We start from the raw sequence: 6974 nt of genomic DNA, 5'->3' as shown, positions 1-6974 counted from the left end.
GTGTGTGTGTGTGTGTGTAAAAAGGGCACGAAGTCAGAAGCCCTCTAGAGATTCTGCCATGGTGTGTGTGTAAAAAGAACAAGAAGTCAGAAGCAATCAAGATATACTGCAAGGGTCTGAGTGTGAGTGTTTGTGTGTGTGTGTGTAAAAAGGACACGAAGTCAGAAGCCCACTAGAGATTCCCCAAGTGTGCATGTATGTGTGTGTGTGTGTGTAAAAATGAAACAAAATCAGAAGACCTCTAGTGATTCTGGAAGGGTGTGTTTGTGTGTGTGTGTCCTAAAAAGGACACGAAGTCAGAGGCCCTCCAGAGATTCTGTAGGGGCATGATTGTGTGTGTGTGTGTGTGTGTGTGTGTGTGTGTGTAAGTAAATGGTACAAAGTCAGAAGTCCTCCAGAGATTTTGCAAGTGTTTTTGTGTGTATGCGTGTGTAAAAAGGACATGAAATCAGACGCCCTACAGAGATTCTGCAAGGGAGTGTGTATGTTTGTGTGTGTAAAAAAGACACGAAATCAGAAGCCTTATAGAGATTCTGGAAGTGTGTGTGTGTGTGTATGTGTTTGTAAAACGGACATTAAGTCAGAAACCCTCCAGAGATTCTGAAAGTGTGTGTGTGTGTGTGTGTGTGTGTGTGTAAAAAGGAAACGAAGTCATAAGCCCTCTAGAGATTCTACCATGGTGTGTGTGTGTGTGTGTTTGTATAAAAAGTACATGAATTTAGAAGCCCACTAGGGATTCTGCAAGGGTCTGACTGTGAGAGTGTTTGCGTATGTGTGTAAAAAGGCCATGAAGTCAGACCCCCTCCAGATAATCTGCAAGGATATGAGTGTGAGTATGTGTGTGTGTGTGTGTGTGTGTGTGTGTGTGTGTTTGTGTGTATAAAAAGGACACAATGCCAGAAGCCCTCAAGAGATTCTGGAAAGTTGTGTGTGAGAGTGAGTGAAAAGGACACGAAGTCAGAAACCCTCCAGAGATTCTACAAGGGTGTGAGTGTTTCTTTGTGCGTGACTAAAAAAGACACGAAGTCAGAAGCCCTCTAGAGTTTTTGCAGGGGTATGAGAGTGAGTGTGTGTTTGTGTGAGTGTAAAAAGTACACGAAGTCAGTTGCCCTCCAGAGATACTGCAAGGGTGCGTGTGTGTGTATAAAAAGGACATGACCTCCGAAGCCCTCCAGAGATTTTGCAAGGGTATGAGTGTGAGTGTGTGTGTGTATGTGTAAAAAGGACAGTAAACCAGAAGACTTTTAGAGACTCTGTGAGTGTGTGTGTGTGTGTTTGTGCGTGTAAACAGGACATTAATTCAGAAACCCTCCAGAGATTCTGCAACGGTGTTTGTGTATGTGTGTATGTGTGTTTGTGTGTGTGTGTGTGTGTTTGTGTGTATAAAAAGAACATGATGTCAGAAGCCCTCAAGAGATTCTGGAATGTTGTGTATGAGAGTGAGTGAAAAAGACACGAAGTCAGAAACCCTCCAGATATTCTGAAGGGTGTGAGTGTTTTTGTGTGTGTGACTAAAAAGGACACGAAGTAAGAAGCGCTGAAGAGTTTTTGCAGGTGTATGAGAGTGAGAGTGTGTTTGTTTGAGTGTATAAAGGACACAAAGTCAGTTGCCCTCAAGAGATACTGCAACGTTGTGTGTGTGTGTGTAAAAAGGAAACCAAATCAGTAGCCTTCTAGAGATTTGCAAGGATGTGTGTGGGTGTGAGTGTAAAGGACACGAAACCAGAAGCTTTATAGAGATTCTGGAAGTGGGTATGTGTGTGTATGTGTTTGTAAAATGGACATTAAGTCAGAAACCCTCCAGAGATTCCTAAAGTGTGTGTGTGTGTGTGTGTGTGTGTGTGTAAAAAGGAAACGAAGTCATAAGCCCTCTAGAGATTCTACCATGGTGTGTGTGTGTGTGTTTGTATAAAAAGTACATGAATTTAGAAGCCCACTAGGGATTCTGCAAGGGTCTGAGTGTGAGAGTGTTTGTGTATGTGTGTAAAAAGGCCATGAAGTCAGAAAACCTCCAGATAATCTGCAAGGATATGAGTGTGAGTATGTGTGTGTGTGTGAGTGTGTGTTTGTGTGTATAAAAAGGACACAATGCCAGAGGCCCTCAAGAGATTCTGGAAAGTTGTGTGTGAGAGTGAGTGAAAAGGAAACGAAGTCACAAACCCTCCAGAGATTCTACAAGGGTGTGAGTGTTTCTTTGTGCGTGACTAAAAAAGACACGAAGTCAGAAGCCCTCTAGAGTTTTTCCAGGGGTATGAGAGTGAGTGTATGTTTGTGTGAGTGTAAAAAGGACACGAAGTCAGTTGCCCTCCAGAGACACTGAAAGGGTGCCTGTGTGTGTGTGTATAAAAAGGACATGACCTCCGAAGCCCTCCAGAGATTTTGCAAGGGTATGAGTGTGTGTGTGTCTAAAAAGGACAGTAAACCAGAAGACTTTTAGAGACCTGTGAGAGTGTGTGTGTGTGTGTTTGTGTGTGTAAACAGGACATTAATTCAGAAAACCTCCAGAGATTCTGCAACGGGGTGTGTGTGTGTGTGTGTGTGTGTGTGTGTGTGTGTGTAAAAAGTACACAAAGTTAGTAGCCGTCTAGAGATTCTGCCATGGTGTGTGTGTGTGTGTGTGTGTTTGTGTAAAAAGGACACGAAGTCAGAAGCCCTCTAGAGATTCTGCAAGGGTCTGAGTGTGTGTGTGTGAGTTTGTGTGTGTCTGTAAAAAGGACACAAAGCCAGAAGTCCTCCAGAGATTCTGTAAGATTGTGTGTGTGTTTGTGTAAAAAGGAAACCAAATCAGTAGCCTTCTAGAGATTTGCAAGGAAGTGTGTGGGTGTGAGTGTAAAGGACACGAAACCAGAAGCTTTATAGAGATTCTGGAAGTGTGTGTGTGTGTGCGTGTGTATGTGTTTGTAAAACGGACATTAAGTCAGAAACCCTCCAGAGATTCTGAAAGTGTGTGTCTGTGTGTGTGTGTACAAAGGAAACGAAGTCATAAGCCCTCTAGAGATTCTACCATGGTGTGTGTGTGTGTGTGTGTGTGTGTGTGTGTGTGTGTGTGTGTTGGTAATAAAAGTATACGAATTTAGAAGCCCACTAGGGATTCTGCAAGGGTCTGAATGTGAGAGTGTTTGCGTATGTGTGTAAAAAGGCCATGAAGTCAGAAACCCTCCAGATAATCTACAAGGATATGAGTGTGAGTATGTGTGTGTGTGTGTGTGTAAGTAAAAGGTACAAAGTCAGAAGCCCTCCAGAGATTTTGCAAGTGTTTTTGTGTATATGCGTGTGTAAAAAGGACATGAAATCAGACGCCCTACAGAGATTCTGCAAGGGAGCGTGTATGTTTGTGTGTGTAAAAAAGACACGAAATCAGAAGCCTTATAGAGATTCTGGAAGTGTGTGTGTGTGTGTATGTGTTTGTAAAACGGACATTAAGTCAGAAACCCTCCAGAGATTCTGAAAGTGTGTGTGTGTGTGTGTGTGTGTAAAAAGGAAACGAAGTCATAAGCCCTCTAGAGATTCTACCATGGTGTGTGTGTTTGTATAAAAAGTACACGAATTTAGAAGCCCTCTAGGGATTCTGCAAGGGTCTGACTGTGAGAGTGTTTGCGTATGTGTGTAAAAAGGCCATGAAGTCAGAAGCCCTCCAGATAATCTGCAAGGATATGAGTGTGAGTATGTGTGTGTGTGTGTGTGTTTGTGTGTATAAAAAGGACACAATGCCAGAAGCCCTCAAGAGATTCTGGAAAGTTGTGTGTGAGAGTGAGTGAAAAGGACACGAAGTCAGAAACCCTCCAGAGATTCTACAAGGGTGTGAGTGTTTCTTTGTGCGTGACTAAAAAGACACGACGTCAGAAGCCCTCTAGAGTTTTTGCAGGGGTTTGAGAGTGAGTGTGTGTTTGTGTGAGTGTAAAAAGGACACGAAGTCAGTTGCCCTCCAGAGATACTGCAAGGGTGTGTGTGTGTGTGTGTGTGTATAAAAAGGACATGACCTCCGAAGCCCTCCAGAGATTTTGCAAGGGTATGAGTGTGAGTGTGTGTGTGTGTGTGTGTGTGTAAAAAGGACAGTAAACCAGAAGACTTTTAGAGACTCTGTGAGTGTGTGTGTGTGTTTGTGCGTGTAAACAGGACATTAATTCAGAAACCCTCCAGAGATTCTGCAACTGTGTGTGTGTATGTGTGTGTGTGTGTGTGTGTGTGTTTGTGTGTATAAAAAGAACACGATGTCAGAAGCCCTCAAGAGATTCTGGAAGGTTGTGTGTGAGAGTGAGTGAAAAAGACATGAAGTCAGAAACCCTCCAGATATTCTGAAGGGTGTGAGTGTTTTTGTGTGTGTGACTAAAAAGGACACGAAGTAAGAAGCGCTGAAGAGTTTTTGCAGGTGTATGAGAGTGAGAGTGTGTTTGTGTGAGTGTATAAAGGACACAAAGTCAGTTGCCCTCAAGAGATACTGCAACGTTGTGTGTGTGTGTGTAAAAAGGAAACCAAATCAGTAGCCTTCTAGAGATTTGCAAGGAAGTGTGTGGGTGTGAGTGTAAAGGACACGAAACCAGAAGCTTTATAGAGATTCTGGAAGTGGGTATGTGTGTGTATGTGTTTGTAAAACGGACATTAAGTCAGAAACCCTCCAGAGATTCCTAAAGTGTGTGTGTGTGTGTGTGTGTGTGTGTGTGTAAAAAGGAAACGAAGTCATAAGCCCTCTAGGGATTCTACCATGGTGTGTGTGTGTGTGTTTGTATAAAAAGTACATGAATTTAGAAGCCCACTAGGGATTCTGCAAGGGTCTGAGTGTGAGAGTGTTTGTGTATGTGTGTAAAAAGGCCATGAAGTCAGAAAACCTCCAGATAATCTGCAAGGATATGAGTGTGAGTATGTGTGTGTGTGTGAGTGTGTGTTTGTGTGTATAAAAAGGACACAATGCCAGAAGCCCTCAAGAGATTCTGGAAAGTTGTGTGTGAGAGTGAGTGAAAAGGAAACGAAGTCACAAATCCTCCAGAGATTCTACAAGGGTGTGAGTGTTTCTTTGAGCGTGACTAAAAAAGACTCGAAGTCAGAAGCCCTCTAGAGTTTTTCCAGGGGTATGAGTGTGAGTGTGTGTTTGTGTGAGTGTAAAAAGGACACGAAGTCAGTTGCCCTCCAGAGACACTGAAAGGGTGCGTGTGTGTGTGTGTGTGTGTGTGTGTAAAAAGGACATGACCTCCGAAGCCCTCCAGAGATTTTGCAAGGGTATGAGTGTGAGTGTGTGTGTGTCTAAAAAGGACAGTAAACCAGAAGACTTTTAGAGACCTGTGAGAGTGTGTGTGTGTGTGTTTGTGCGTGTAAACAGGACATTAATTCAGAAAAGCTCCAGAGATTCTGCAACGGGGTGTGTGTGTGTGTGTGTGTGTGTAAAAAGTACACGAAGTTCGAAGCCGTCTAGAGATTCTGCCATGGTGTGTGTGTGTGTGTGTTTGTGTAAAAAGGACACGAAATCAGAAGCCCTCTAGAGATTTTGCAAGGGTCTCAGTGTTTGTGTGTGTGTTTGTGTGTGTCTGTAAAAAGGACACAAAGCCAGAAGTCCTACAGAGATTCTGTAAGATTGTGTGTGTGTTTGTGTAAAAAGGAAACCAAATCAGTAGCCTTCTAGAGATTTTCAAGGAAGTGTGTGGGTGTGAGTGTAAAGGACACGAAACCAGAAGCTTTATAGAGATTCTGGATGTGTGTGTGTGTGTATGTGTTTGTAAAACGGACATTAAGTCAGAAACCCTCCAGAGATCTGAAAGTGTGTGTGTGTGTGTACAAAGGAAACGAAGTCATAAGCCCTCTAGAGATTCTACCATGGTGTGTGTGTGTGTGTGTTTGTAATAAAAGTATACGAATTTAGAAGCCCACTAGGGATTCTGCAAGGGTCTGAGTGTGAATGTGTTTGTGTGTGTGTGTGTAAAAAGGCCATGAAGTCAGAAGCCTTCCAGAGATTCTGCAAGAGTATGAGTGTGAGTATGTGTGTGTGTGTGTGTGTATAAAAGGGACACGATGTCAGAAGCCCTGAAGAGAATCTGGAAGGTTGTGTGTGACAGTGAGTGAAAAAGACACGAAGTCAGAAACCCTCCAGAGATTCTGAAGGGTGTGAATGTTTTAGTGTGTGTGACTAAAAAGGACACGAAGTAAGAAGCCCTCAAGAGTTTTGCAGGAGTATGAGAGTGAGTGTGTGTTTGTGTGAGTGTAAAAAGGACACGAAGTCAGTTGCCCTCCAACGATGCAGGAAGGGTGTGTCTGTGTGTGTGTGTGTGTAAAAAGGACACGAAGTAAGAAGCCCTCTAGAATTTCTGCAAGAATGTGTGTGTTTGTGTTTGTAAAAATGACATTAATCAGGCACCCTCAAGAGATTCAAAAAGGGTGTGTGTGTGTGTGTGTGCGTGTGTGTGTGTGTGTGTGTAAAAAGGGCACGAAGTCAGAAGCCCTCTAGTGATTCTGCCATGGTGTGTGTGTAAAAAGAACAAGAAGTCAGAAGCAATCAAGATATAGTGCAAGGGTCTGAGTGTGAGTGTTTGTGTGTGTGTGTGTAAAAAGGACACGAAGTCAGAAGCCCTCCAGAGATTCCCCAAGGGTGCGTGTATATGTTTGTGTGTGTAAAAATGAAACAAAATCAGAAGCCCTCTAGTGATTCTGGAAGGGTGTGTTTGTGTGTGTGTGTCCTAAAAAGGACACGAAGTCAGAGGCCCTCCAGAGATTCTGTAGGGGCATGATTGTGTGTGTGTGTGTGTGTGTGTGTGTGTGTAAGTAAAAGGTACAAAGTCAGAAGCCCTCCAGAGATTTTGCAAGTGTTTTTGTGTGTATGCGTGTGTAAAAAGGACATGAAATCAGACGCCCTACAGAGATTCTGCAAGGGTGCGTGTATGTTTGTGTGTGTAAAAAAGACACGAAATCAGAAGCCTTATAGAGATTCTGGAAGTGTGTGTGTGTGTGTGTGTGTGTATGTATTTGTAAAACGGACATTAAGTCAGAAA

The sequence above is a fragment of the Tenrec ecaudatus genome, chromosome 4 (assembly GCF_050624435.1).
Source record: "Tenrec ecaudatus isolate mTenEca1 chromosome 4, mTenEca1.hap1, whole genome shotgun sequence".
Lineage (NCBI taxonomy): Eukaryota > Metazoa > Chordata > Mammalia > Afrosoricida > Tenrecidae > Tenrec > Tenrec ecaudatus.
This window is presented reverse-complemented; position numbering follows the sequence as displayed.